Here is a 14,776-nt window from a genome sequence, read left to right as displayed (position 1 = left end):
CATTTTTTCAGGTAGGGGGGCAAATACTGTTATTGATTTTATATGTATGTCATCTAACCTTATCCCCTGGAGTTTGGCCCCTAGGGTCGTGGATATCATGCTTAGCGACCATAATTGTGTTATTATTGAGGCCACTCTCTGGAAAGAAAACCCTGTACCTGATTTGGGCTTTATTGTTAACATCGAACCTCATAGACCTAACGGTACAAGGCTAAGATGGAAAGGGGATAAAGCTGAAATGACGTCTGACTCAATTATAAATAGCTGCTTATCAGAAATTACTGCGATCCTTGAGCATGCTGACGTCACTGTCTATTCTATTTGACATTTTATTAGAATTAATTCCATTATAGAAAAAAGTTTACTAAATCAGCTGAGCGTAAGTCTGACCAACGAAGGGGATGGTTCGACCATGCATGTACAATTGTGCTAAAAGAGCTTAAAAAGGCACTGGCAGCCAAACCTAGAGTAAGGAGCCAGGTGTCCCAGCTTAGAATAGATTATAAGACAATAGTAAAGCGAAGGAAGACGGAGTTACAGCATGAGGCCTGGGATCAATTGACACAGGCTGCAGAGACGAAAAACTGTACATTATTTTGGGCCACTGTTAATTGTCCGTTTCTTAAAGATGACAAGGTACCAGAATTAACATCTAAGGTCAATATGGAAACATGGATTTCTCATTTTTCTACTATTTTTGATTCGGACAAAGCCTTGGGTAACCGAAAGGACTGTTGGCCCATTGTCCCTTTGGACATTACCATCACTGAGGTTTTAGATAGCATTGGCGCTAGCAAAGGGGGAAAGGCTCAGGGTCCCGATGGGGTGCCCATTGACGTTTAAAAGATAGTCCCTGAGGTATGGGGACCAATGTTGGTAAAAGTTTTTAATGCAGCTGTTTGTTATGGGATACCCCAACCTGGGAGGAATCAATCATAATACCCATATTCAAGAATGGAGATCGGGGGGATGTGAAGAACTACCGTCCCATTTCCCTGTTAGATTCCTCTGTGAAAATAATGAGCCGGGTACTTTTGGTTAGGCTGGAAGAATGGGCAGAAACCAACGGTATCCTGGCAAATTGCCAGTATGGGTTTAGAAAAGGGCATGGGACGATTGAGCAATGTTCTCGAACTGTTGATCGGTAAATACACCCAGGCCAAGAAGGGCTCTATTTATCTCTGCTTTGCAGATTTGAGTAGTGCCTTTGATATGGTGGACCATGCAATTCTTTGGGCCAAATTGATCGAACTGGGGTTCCCTGAGGGTATTGTTTTTTTTTTTTGGCCCGACTCTATGTCAAACTACGTACCAGCGTACGATATGGTTCTAGTGGGGAGTGTACCACCAAATTTAAGATCGGGAGGGGTATAAGGCAGGGGTGTGTTCTCGCTCCCTTGCTTTTTACCCTTTTCATTATTGAAGTGGACACTGTTCTACAGACAGTAGTGGCAGACGCTCCTAGAGTTAACGATATCAACGTCCCGGTATTACTCTACGCGGACGATGCCGTGCTATTGTCCAGGACCCCAATAGGCCTTCAACGCTTGATGGATGGGTTTTCACAGTTTATCAAAAGTAGAAAACTCGTAATTAATAAAACTAAAACCTATACCATGGAGTGTGGGCCGGGGCAGAGTAAGCCCCACTCTTATTATATAGATGGACATAGGGTCCAACAAGTTGACAATTTTTGCTATCTTGGCATCACATTTTCCAAGAATTGCACCTGGGCCAGTGAGCATAAGAATGTTAGGGATAAGATGGTGAGGAGTGCCAATGGGGTGTTTACTTTTGCCACTAAATTAGGGGACAAACGGATAAGAGACATGCTCAAGATCTTTCAGTCAAGATGTCTCTCCATTGCCCTCTATGGGGTAGGGGTTTGGGGTTTTGCCCCGGCTGGGAGCCTACAGGTGGAGGAGAATGTCTTTTTAAAAAGACTTTTGTGTCTACCCAAATCTGCCTCTAATGACCTAGTCCATAGAGAACTCGGAATTCAATATTTAAATGATTTGATTCTCTTGAGACCACTACTGTTGTTGCGTTCAATTTGGCTGAAAGAAGAGACATATCTAAACAAAGCCATCATTAACGATTGTCTCACTGTTGATAACCATTTAAAGATCCCATGGATTAAATATATTATCAACAGCTTTCAGGAGATCTATGGCCTTAATATAAATACTGACAGATATGGGGCCACAGACATATCTAAGTCTGAAATGAAGAACATCTTTTTGAATTGTAAATCAGAGAGGCGGACCTGTAACAAAGGCAATTTATCCACTTGTGTGTTTTACAGTAGTATGAACGAAACAGTGGGCTATCAACCATATTTGACCCAAGTGACCCGAGTTTCTCACCAGTTTGTTCTAACAAGATTAAGGATGGGGATTGTGCATAATTTGGTTGCTTTCCCTTCCCTGAACAAGCACCCTGCTGGTCCGTGCCGGTGTGACAATATCTCAGCACAAAGCACTATGCACTTTCTTTTGCTGTGTCCTTTGTATGGGAACTCCCGTAAAGCTTTTTTAAAACCTATTTTTGTCAAGTTTGGTGTCAGGACAGTACATGATTCTATGATATTGCTTTTTAACTTTCACCATCCTGATGTTTGTTTTGTTACTGCTACTTTCCTACTTAAAGCGATTAATGTCAGGAAAAGTATGAGTTTTTAAATATTTATTCTGTCCTCGCCTGTATATTATGTTTCTTTTTAAACATTGGCTGTCTAATTGTAAGTGTAATTGTATGTAATTGGAATTGGAATTTTATTTATTATATGTGTGCTTTTATCGACATTGTTTTTTTGCTCCGAATAAAGCCTTATGAAATGACTGCTCAGATTATATTTTCTTTTAGCTGATGTATTCCACAGAATAAAAATGTGTTAATTTAAACAAACTTGAAGTTGACCCAGATAAAGATCGGTCTGCAAGGGGTCGGAGGTAGACATCTGGTGGAGCTGCATTTGTCCTCAATCACATGGGATTTTTTTTTAAAGATCATGGTTGCATACTGTTGCATTATCCAAACATGTCACATTCCTCATTCTACTCCAGTGTGCATGATTGTTCCTCCTGGATGGACTATTTACAGTTATCCTTACCCAGATTTACATACAATTAATGCAATGTAGAGCAGTAAGTATAGTTGCTGTGCTGTCTTATGTGAATGGGAGAAAGCAGACCCATGCCAAATCTACTAAGATATGGTGCTATTCTGCTCTGTCTCTACACTGGAACACTTTTGGCTGCCATGTGCCTAAGCATACACTCTTGCACCATAGTACAAACAACATGCTTTAATGCTTTAAAGTATGCTTTAATGCTTTAAAGTATTCCCTACTTTGTAATTTTGCTGTAGAATGCAGAACGCATGCAAAGATGGAAAATGAGAAGGAATGAAAACATTTCTTCTTATTAAACCTGCCTCCAGGAGGTACACAATTTTGGCACAAATCCCTCTGTACAAGTCTTGGTAGATAGAGATTTGCGACACAACCCATGGATGACTGCATGGACTGCCCATGTACCACCCATGGAATGCCCCCTTGACGTAAGTTGACACAAGGCAGGACATTGCGCAACTTTGCGTTACTTTGGGTAACACTCCAAAGAAACCTGTGAATTGAGTTTGATCGTAAATCCCACCTCAAACTTTGTGTTGAGTTCATGCAAAAAAATTATGCAAAGCTGATGCAAAGTGGTTTGTAAATCTGAGCCCCCCTGACAAGCCCAGATGCATTATATAGCAGACGCTTCACTCATGTCATTTGTTCTCAGATAATCCAATAGCCCTTAAAAACTATTTGATGGCTGTACGCCATCTATGCCAATGTTGCTGTTCATACCATAAGTGTCACTAAACTCAGTGTTCCACATGACAATTAGGAGGGAAATCAATAAACACTTCAAAACAATGATAGTTCGGTTAGAGCAGGACACCAAAAGGATAACCTTTAAAGTGATCTTGAGGCATGTGTACAAGTTCATGCAGGATGGAGTGCATAGATATTAAATCAAAGGTCTTCAAGGCTTAGCTTTTGAGTTACTGGTATCTTGCAGGTTGCCAATAAGTAGCTCAAAAATGTGGAGGCCAACCCTGTGTGTTTTCTCTCTCTTTCTCCCTTCAAATACAAACACACAAACACCCACACACATCGAAACCTACTCACCAATATACCTACAGACACCGACATTCACGCACACAAATCTATACACACAAATTAAAGAGACTCGCAGGCCTGGGCGTGCAGTACAACTAATCACTACTCGGAACAGCAGGTCTGCAAATTCAGTCCCACTCTGGGCCATATTTATGACCCAACTTGGGTCACTCTTGCACCACGTTGCATGGTGCATGAGTGAAGCAAACAGTAAGTCATATTTTTGAAGCCACACAAAGCCATTTTGCATGGTTTTGAATGGCTTAAAAAATCTGGAGTAATACAACACAGCGCAAATCGCTGCATTGCATTACTCTGCGCAAGGGAGGCATTCCATGGGCGATGTATGGGTGCTTCCAAGCAACTTCCATTTTTTTTTGCATTTCCATATTTACCAAACCTGGTAAACCAGGAAATGCGACAAAAACATACGCTACCCCAGGAGAGGTGCAACAAGGAGAAATATCTTTATTTCTGCTCGTTTTTTCCTATATGTGTGCTGCATGCTGCAGCACACGGAGAAAGAGGAAAAGGCCTCTCAGGATTGTTTTTGTACAGGAAGGTGCCCTTCCTGCACAAAACAAAATTCCTGCTACAACACAGGCACCTTTGCACCATGGTACCGCTGCAAGGGAAAAGCACACGAATGAGCAGCATACCTGCCCTTTCCCTCTGATGTAGGGCAGTGAAGTAAGGTGACATTTTTTTGGGTTTTGTTCGCATGGTGAAACCAAGTTGGTTGTTTGTTTTTTGATGAATGAGTTCTAAGTGAGTTTGTACGTCTCCCCTGCACCATCCGCACGTACATATTCACACATGGTTTTAAGAATAGGAGCTTTCCAATCCTTTAAATTGCAGCTAGTAAGTAGTTGGTTAAAAAACGTCAGAGTTTGATGTATAAAAAAGATATAAAAAGAAATAATTAAATTGCAAAAACTTTTGTAAAAAAACAAACAAAAAAAAAATTGTTTGTGATACATTCCAGGACTGTGAGAGTGGTCCATTAAGATGAGGACATGGAACTCATCTTAAGTTGAATCAGAGAAAAGCATTGAGCAGTATTGGCACTTGTTTTGTTTCCTGGTAAGGTGACTTGCAGCACTTCCCTGCACCACAAAACTCATAAATATGCCCCTCTGTGTGTAAGCATGGTGACGATAAAATAGGATTTCACTTAAGACCAAAGTGGACTGGATCAAATATGGCACTGTGGAAATTCCACTGGATAAGTGATAGAGCACAGCTACCTTAATTGCTGTGGGCAGATGGCTGTGGGGTGAGTATAAATGCATCATTCATGTACCTCGGTCTATGTATTCGGGCCATGACTGGTACTTCTCCCTGAAAGATATTGTCCATCCCTGGCAAGAATACCTTGCATGTGAGAATACTGGCAGCATCGGGTGACCCACTTAGCATACAAGGGTCATCCACAGCATACCACCATTATTGGGCTAACAATGACAACTGCTGGTATTGTTGTCACCTGGTATAAAATGTATGCATCCTTGAACAAGCTGTGCCTAACCCTGTCATTATAGTGCCATCTCTGGTTTTCAGTAAAGATATTGTGGGGAAGAAAATAAATTGAAAAACAGTGGTTTGAAAAATCTTGTCTACTGAAAAAATAGAATGAAAAATGGTGTGGCTGCAAAAGCGGTGAATAATGTTGTGCTATACAGGGCAGCAGTAAGTGTACTGGTATCAGGGGAAAGAGGACAGCCTCCTGATAAAGTTGAGAGGACCATTTACAGGGAGGTCAGGAAGGTCAAGGGGACTAGTAAGGTGTTTTTAGGATTCAGGGATGGTTAGCTTTAAAGGGTAGTAACCAGTTGGTTGGGGTTCATGGACTGGTAGCATCAAGGTTTACTTAGGGGCTTTCAGGGATCATGGAAGGTTACTGTTAATGTCTAGCAAACAATTTTGGGGGTTAATAGAAGCGGACCTTAAGATGTGATGGGGGTTTTACAGTATAAGAATGAACAGCATACATCGGTCCCTGGCACCGCCCCCTCCACCCCAGGAGGAGGCCCACCTTGGAATATATTTGCAAAGCTCATTAACTATTGTGACAGGGATACTCCTCCAGACAATTCAATGGCAAGAAGGCCTGGTGTTCGACAGTCATACAATTCACATCTTCCCAGATTACACCCAAGAAGTCCAGCAGCAGAGACAAACGTTTGGGGGGTCAACAGAAACTGAAGGCCTTGGGTCTCACATATATGCTCCTCTACCCTGCAAAGTTGAAGGTGCTGTATGCGTGTCGCTCACATTTCTTCACCAGTCCAGAGGATGTGTGGGAGTGGCTGGAGATGCATAGAGAGGGTTGCCCCAATGGGTCGAGTTCCAGGACACCAGCGGGCTGGTTGCAGAGAAGACGTTGAATGGAACACTGAGATGTCAGTGTGTCGGACACAGACAGATCAGGATCTGGAACCCGGGTGGTGTTGGGACAGGTAGGAACGCTGGGTGTGGACAGCCAGAGGCAGGAGAGAGAGTAAGCCAAAGTCCTTGTGGGATCAGGTACTTTCGGCAGACAGTGGCTCTAATGTGGTGGAGGATACGCCGTACCTTGAGCCCAAACAGCCTCCCGATGCCTGTGAGTAGTGGCGGGTGTGATGCCTTCTGTGTTCGGACCTGCCTGGCCCAGAATGAGAGGTCTTGATCGTTACTCCTGGCTTATGTACCTGGCGTGGCCTGGGTCAGAAAGTTGATGAAGACTTGATGAGACTGGCTGAGAATGCTTACTGATAACTGTGCTTGCACTCAAATGGGGATGCTGGACACTCTGGCAGTGCTGAGGGCAGTCTGGGGTGGGGTGAGAGATGGTGGGCTGGGTCCAATCTTAGTGGCCTCCCTGTCACTCTAACCCTCTTCATCATCTACTTACTTCCTCAGGACTACACTTTCTTTTCTTTTCCTCTTCATAGGAGGGTGTTTCTTTGCTACTTTTGCTCCGCAGACGTTGGAGCACTTGTTGGGGTGTGGAAGCTAAATAATAGATGCAGAGACAATTTGTCATATTTTGTTGATAGCCATTTATACGTTAACAGGAAGGCCCAAGCTAAAATAGTAAGATGCCTAAATTACAGAATGTTACCAGGTCTTTCATGCCCAAAAACCACAAAATGCAGGTTAAACACACATCCAATCAGAATACAGTAAAAAGGTGAATTCTTCATTGTCATGAACAAATTCATTGTGCATTGTTGAATGGAAGATGCACTAATTACACAAGCATTACGCGCCTAGCCACTCACAGTGAAATTCACCTTGTGGTACATGCGTGATTCAGATGGTGACAGATGATGGTGCCTACATATCTTGGTGGCTGGGATCACCAAATGTGTCCAGACAGAATCTTTTTTCAAGAATTGTACATCTTGTGATATTTCATTGTGTAAACTAAAAGGATATAAGTTCAACCTAAGAGCATATTACTTCTACTGCACACTCTACAGGCCAGGCCTTATCATCATTGAGTATCACAGGACTAGACTGCATGAACAGAATGGACTCCACACAAAGTAAAACAGGCTGCCACACCCCTTCCTCTGATAATCAACTATGACACAGAGTTCCTAATTCTCCCGGTACTGCCCCCTAACCGTCCGTTTTGAGTCCTAGAGGTGGTGTCTGGCATAGTAAACAGTCATAATATCGATTCCAAAATATAGAATGGACATAATATCGAAGTAAAAATATAGAATGGACAAAATATCGAATGGACACAATATAGTGGTTAACAATATCGAATTTAAGGTAAGTAATATCGATTTTCAAAATATAGAAGTCAAAATATCTAATTATACAATATAGGCATTACATATATCGATTTTTTAATAATATCACTTTTTTAAAGTGTTTTGTATGTTAGTATATGTGTGAAAAGTGTATATTAATTTTTGTAATGTATGTTTAATGTATTTTAAGTAATGAATTTTATGTTATTTAATTTTTGCGTAATTTAATTCTGTAGCGGGTTGTGGGTTTATAGGGGAATAGGGTGGGAAGTAATTTAATTGTAATTAATTAAATATTTTTATTTATTTATTGGTATTCATTTTGAATTTATTGTTATTTTTTAATTGGTAATTAATTTGTATTAATTGCCAATTAATTTGTATTAATTGATTAATTGTTAATTATGTTAATTTTCTAAATGTATTTTCTGTAGCGGGTTGTGGGTTTATAGGGGAATAGGGTGGGAAGTAATTTAATTGCAATTAAGTAAATAATTGTTTTCATTTATTGGTATTGATTTTAAATGTATTGTTAATTAATTTTTAATTGGTAATTAATTTCTATTATTTGGCAATTAATGTTTATTAATTGGGAATTATTTTGTATTAATTAAATATTTGATAATTATGATAATTGTATTATTGTATTTTCTGTAGTGGGATGTGGGTTTATAGGGGAATAGGGTGGGAAGTAATGTAATTGGAATTAATTACATATTAAAATTACTTTTTGTGTATTGATAATTAATTTACTGTTAATTTTTAATTGGTATTAATTTTTATTATTAATTAGTTTTTGTTATTGAAAATTAATTAGTTGTTAAATAATTATGAATAGGTTATTAATTTTTAATAACTAATATGTAGTTGTATTTCTAATTAATTATTACATAATATTAAATTGGTTATTAATTTCAATGAATGTTTTATTGGTATTGATATTTAATTTATTTTTAATAATATATTAAATCATTACTTTCCCTACTGTTAAACTCACTGGAGTGGGAATAGTAATTTTCACCCTCCCGCTATCCAACGCTTTCCCTACTGTTGCACTCTCTGGAGTGGGAATAGTCTTTTTTACCCCTACGCTATCTAACGCTTTCCTTACTGTTGCACTCTCTGGAGTGGGAATAGTAATTTTTACCCCTACGCTATCCAAAGCTTTCCCTACTGTTGCACTATCTGGAGTGGGAATAGTAATTTTCACACTCCCGCTATCCAACGCTTTCCCTACTGTTGCACTCTCTGGAGTGGGAATAGTATTTTTTACCCCTATGCTATCCAACGCTTTCCCTACTGTTGCACTCTCTGGAGTGGGAATAGTAATTTTTACCCCTACGCTATCCAACGCTTTCCCTACTGTTGCATGCTCTGGAGTTGGAATAGTAATTTTTACCCTCCTGCTATCCAACGCTTTCCCTACTGTTGCACTCTCTGGAGTGGGAATAGTAATTTTTACCCTTATGCTATCCAACGCTTTCCCTACTGTTGCACTCACTGGAGTGGGAATAGTATTTTTTACCCCTACGCTATCCAACGCTTTCCCTACTGTTGCACTCTCTGGAGTGGGAATAGTAATTTTTACCCCTACGCTATCCAACGCTTTCCCTACTGTTGCACTCACTGGAGTGGGAATAGTATTTTTTACCCTCACGCTATCCAACGCTTTCCCTACTGTTGCACTCTCTGGAGTGGGAATAGTAATTTTTACCCTTACGCTATCCAACGCTTTCCCTACTGTTGCACTCACTGGAGTGGTAATAGTATTTTATACCCCTACGCTATCCAATGCTTTCCCTACTGTTGCACTCTCTGGAGTGGGAATAGTAATTTTTACCCCTACGCTATCCAACGCTTTCCCTACTGTTGCACTCTCTGGAGTGGGAATAGTATTTTTTACCCCTACGCTATCCAACGCTTTCCCTACTGTTGCACTCACTGGAGTGGGAATAGTATTTTTTACCCCTACGCTATCCAACGCTTTCCCTACCGTTGCACTCACTGGAGTGGTAATATTAAATGTTACCCTCCTGCTATCCTACGGTAAAATATTGTACATTTTTTATTAATAACTTAAAATAATTATATCTTAATTTTAAGGTTATTAGAGTATTTTTAAGTATGTTTTAGTTAATTATATTTATTATTTAATTAATTTTAAATTACTTTTAAGACATTTTAAAAAATTCGACATTTTGACTGACTATATTTTTTACAGACTATATTTTGGATTCAATATTTTTGTACTTACCTGTTTGTAGATAGGAATTCGATATTTTGGCATTCTATATTTTGGTGACTATATTTTGGTAAGTCTATATTTTGTCATTCTATATTATGTCAGTGATCCGTCTGGCATATGGGCTGTTGTTACCTCAGGCAATAATTACTTTTGCCGTGTTGCCTATCCTTAGTTCTTCTTGATTAGTACTTGGTGGCTGTCATGGTGTACCGCTATTGTGGTTTTACATGTTGACAAATATTACACATGGAATACTTTTGATCATAACAAAACCTAGATAGTAATAGTCACCTGTTGTGTGCATTCTTGGGGGAAAATCGTAATTTCTGTGCACCAGGGAAGGTGAGATTCATAGTTGGGCCACTACTTGATGAAATATATTTAAATACAAGAGGAACTTCTCCTATTAGTAAACTGGGAGTTCTGTAATTATTGATGGCAACTCTTAATAGGCAGGTAATGGAACTTTTATGTGAGTGTATTTTCTTCACAGCTGTAGTCGGTAAAGTTGATATTCCCTATTACTCTGTAAGTTATTATCTACTAGGCACTGTGGGAGCAGGTGTGTGCAAATAGTAGATGACATAATAAATTAAACTTTTCATCATATTTCACTTTTAATCCAACTTAGTTCTTTTTCCCTCAAAACATGATCCATTTGTTTTCCTTTATCCTCTGTGGGAAAGTTAAAAGTCTCAATCATCCTACTTTGAAGTAAGCGGTATTTTTGTGGAATTCACAGACACCATGGGCAGTACAGTAGCACAGATAACTGTTGGTACTCATAGCCAATTCTTTTAGACCTTCAAGAGTTGTTAGACATTGTTGCTTCCCTAAATTCCAAAAGAAACCCAAATAATTATGAATTTCCTGTACCTTCTGTTTTGCACCAGAGGTTGCCAGTAACTAAACTCAACATGTGAGAGGCTGGCCTGGTATATGATGTCCACCAATGTAAGTGGGCACCTTGCACCAGTCCACACAACCCTTATGGTGATTTAAAAGGTCTCAGCCAACCTTAGAAAGCTCTCCAAGTGGTTGCTGGGGAAGGCAGCCTTCAGGCTTAGTCTTGAAGGAGTGTAAAGCAGCTTGTCTTACCAGAACGCAATATTATAGAATAGATTAAATGAAAAGAGAAGCACCCACCAGTTATAAAAATATGTATCTATTATATAACACTCTCTAGTATGTTACAGTATCTCCTACACTGAGACAGACACAAAGCACACAATAATTTAGCAAATAAATCACAGTAAATAGCACTAAAACACTGCGGGCCCCAGGGGGGACTGAGCCATATACTAAGGAAATGGTATGAGAACTATGGCTTGAGTCATGACAATGTTGAGAGGACATAGAGTTGCTGGGACCCCAAGGCCCAGAGCAATCGGGGTGCCCAAGGAAATTAAAGATGACCCTCAATTGGACCACCAGGCCGGAGGAACAAGAGTCACGAGAGGACCTCGGGCAGCTTCACAAAAAAACAGGCCACGGGGCACATGGTGCAAGGTGGTTTAAGATCTTTGTGGAAAAGGTTGCTGGAGGCTGGGGTTACTTGGAGCCCAATGCACTTGTTGCAGGATTGCCAACAAGCACATGCAGTTGCAAAAGTATGCGGTGCACAGAGGTTCAGGTATTGCAGCCCCCACGAGGGATTCTGACCTCAAGCTCAATGAGAGGGCAGCTTGGACCTCGAAGGATGTAGAAAACCCACCTCCTGTGTTGCTAAGCCTTTCATAGTCTGTAGGAGCTTGGGATCAGCAGACCGGTCAGCAGTGTTGCAGTGCCTGCGAATGCAGGGGAGTGACCCCTTCACTCCAAGGGAGATTATCTTCAGGTGTATTGGATGCTCCACAGGTCCTACACAGATCCTGTACAGTGCACAGGCAAGAAAATGAACCAGACTGAGAGGGAGACGAAGTCAGGCCCAAACGAAGTCCAGTGAAGTCCAGAGTGCCCAGATGATCAAAGTGCAGTGGTTTCAGTTTTGAATCTTGTCCACAACGAATCTAAAGTCCGACAGCCAGGTAAGCCCTTAATTACCCACGGGAGAGGGTTGGAAAGATTCAGGGGACCCTCCCAGGGGAGTGTCTGGACAGGGAGAGGTTACTCCCATGTCCTTTGTCCAGTTTGGCACCAGGGCCGGACCCAACGGCTCTCAGGACAAGTTTGAACTGGACTATGCACAGGGACACCAAATGTGCCCCTCATGCAGACTCTCAGTCGCTGGCAAGCGCACCCACCCAGCCATAATACACTAAATCCTGTCTGGGAGGTGGTCACAGCTCCCTATGACAGGATGCCTATTGTTCTACCTTCCCCTGCTCGAGCTTGGCTCAGCACCAGGAGGGCAGAAATGTGTCTCTGGTGGGCAGCAACCATTTTGTGCTGTCCGGAGCTAGAAAGCTGGTACAAGGAACAACAGGAGCCTCATAAAGGACGCTACTGAGGGGTGGAATCATACCTCCCACACCAGTTACCGTTGTGGGGGTATGATTCCAATATGTTTGACAACAAACCCGATAGGGTTTGTTTCAGCCATTTTAGAGTTGGTCATCACGTAGTTGCATAATGCCCCTCAATAGTAGTATAAGGCTGCTTCACTGACAACCCGGCAGAATGTACTCCGTAGGCTGTAGGGGTGTCCTGCTCATGCAGGGGCACCCTCTCACGTAGAACCAAGCACCTTGCCTTCAGGATTGTAAAGGCCTGCTCTAGGGGTGACTTATCGGTTTTAAGTGCAGTGACCCTTAGATATAGGAAACCTATATCTTAAGTAAGTTGTGCATGTACCAACTTACACAGGCTGCAATGGCAGGCCTGCAGTTGCATTTTGCATGGCCTTTCATGGGTGGCATAATACATGCTTGAGCCCATGGGAGGCCTCTGGGGTACCTATGCCCTGGGTCCATGTGTACCATATATTAGGGACTGACAAGGGTACCCCAGTATCTAATCTGGAGTGTACCTAAGTGCATAACACTACAGTTTAGGGAGAAAGCAGATAGACTGGGTTCCTGATTAGCAAGATCCCAGTCAGAGTAGCCAAAAACAGCATTATATCCAGCAAAAAGTGTTGGTAACCATAAAAAGCACAACAGATAAATTACAACTGAGGTTACATTTCAAATCCTGAATGAGTCTCCCCATGTGATGTCGTTTAGTCAGAACTGCAGGCAGTGAAGGTGATGAAGTTGGTGCCCCTGTTCCTTGTTGTTGCTCCAGGCAGGGGAGTGACATCTGATGTGAGATTTGGCAGGGGCCCAGTCCAAATCTCTGTTGGAGATCATATCCAGCTGGTGTTGTTCAGTCAGGAGGGGCCTGCAGAACCTGTTTATTAAGTATCAGCTACTGTCAGCAGAACAGTGGGCATGTGACCTGAGATGTGCTTAGGCCAGCCAAAACACCATTGCGTGTGTGCTCAGTGTGGTTTCTCTTTTCTCTCTTTTAAACAAATGGTAGTGCATCAATCCAGGTGGATGCACGAATCTTCCTCTTTGCACAGCATTGCGCTCCACAGCACCAGCTGTGGAACGTGATGGTGTGCAAAGAGATAGTAGGCATAGTGCAATTTTGCGTAACCCAAATCCCATTTCAAAAAACCTTTGATCACTTGGGAGAAACGAACGCTGGCCCATTGAGATCCCATAATGTGTCTGTTCTATTAGGAGGCACTTGGCCACAATCATAGTTCACAGTTCTCTTGTGAAATATGTCTCTAGCTCATTGCAATTGTGGAATTAGTTGGCAAGAGTTGGAAACAAATACTTGTATGGTAAATTAGAAAAGTAATCAAATGGTGTTAAAAAGTCTCATGGTTTCTTAGTTCATGAGGGTCTGCAGAAAAAGTCACACTGATGGAAACAACTCGTTGTATGAGATAAATCAATTAAATCCTCCTCTTTGAGCACACCTAATCCCACAGTCTATTCTACTACAAGCGTGCAATAACTCATAGTAAAATCAGTGCAATCATAGCATTTAACATCACTACTAATGGAACTATTTCCTTTTAATTACATGTGGCCAGGATGATAAAAATAATTGGGCATCAAGAATGCATCTATTAAAGGCACAATTGTTGTCAGTTTATAACATATTTGTACGATTTGGGGAACCTGTAACTTTACTTGATGGGTCAAGAGTGGCTCCAGGGGCCTATGCATCTATCTACTTTCTAAATAAGGGGAACCAGTCATGATGTGTGATGGAAGCATGCTCTGTCCCTGTGCATTACTGTATTATATAAATGTTCTCATTCTCTGGTGACTGCTTGACATAACATTTGCAACATAAAACTCCTCAAATTATACTTGAAAAGGCACAGGAAGTCATAAAATTTGAAAAGCACAAATCATCAAAAATGTGAATAGCCAACCAACTATCCATAGACAGTGCTTCCTTTAAAACATCTGTATCCTTTGGTGTAAGTAAGATCAGCGATTACGGAGTGTTGCCTCTGCTACTACAAGCGTGAATCACTGGCCCACATCTTACTATGCTGTCCGGCCCTCCAAATAGGGCACGCGGACGGCAAAGGAAGCTGTTCTTCAGTTATACACGTTGGACACAGTGAAGCACATGGCCAATTTTGATAAGTTGATCTATCATGCT

The sequence above is a fragment of the Lissotriton helveticus genome, chromosome 11, assembly GCF_964261635.1.
Source record: "Lissotriton helveticus chromosome 11, aLisHel1.1, whole genome shotgun sequence".
NCBI classification, from domain to species: domain Eukaryota; kingdom Metazoa; phylum Chordata; class Amphibia; order Caudata; family Salamandridae; genus Lissotriton; species Lissotriton helveticus.
The sequence above is the reverse complement of the archived record's forward strand: the minus strand, read 5'-3'. Positions refer to the sequence as shown.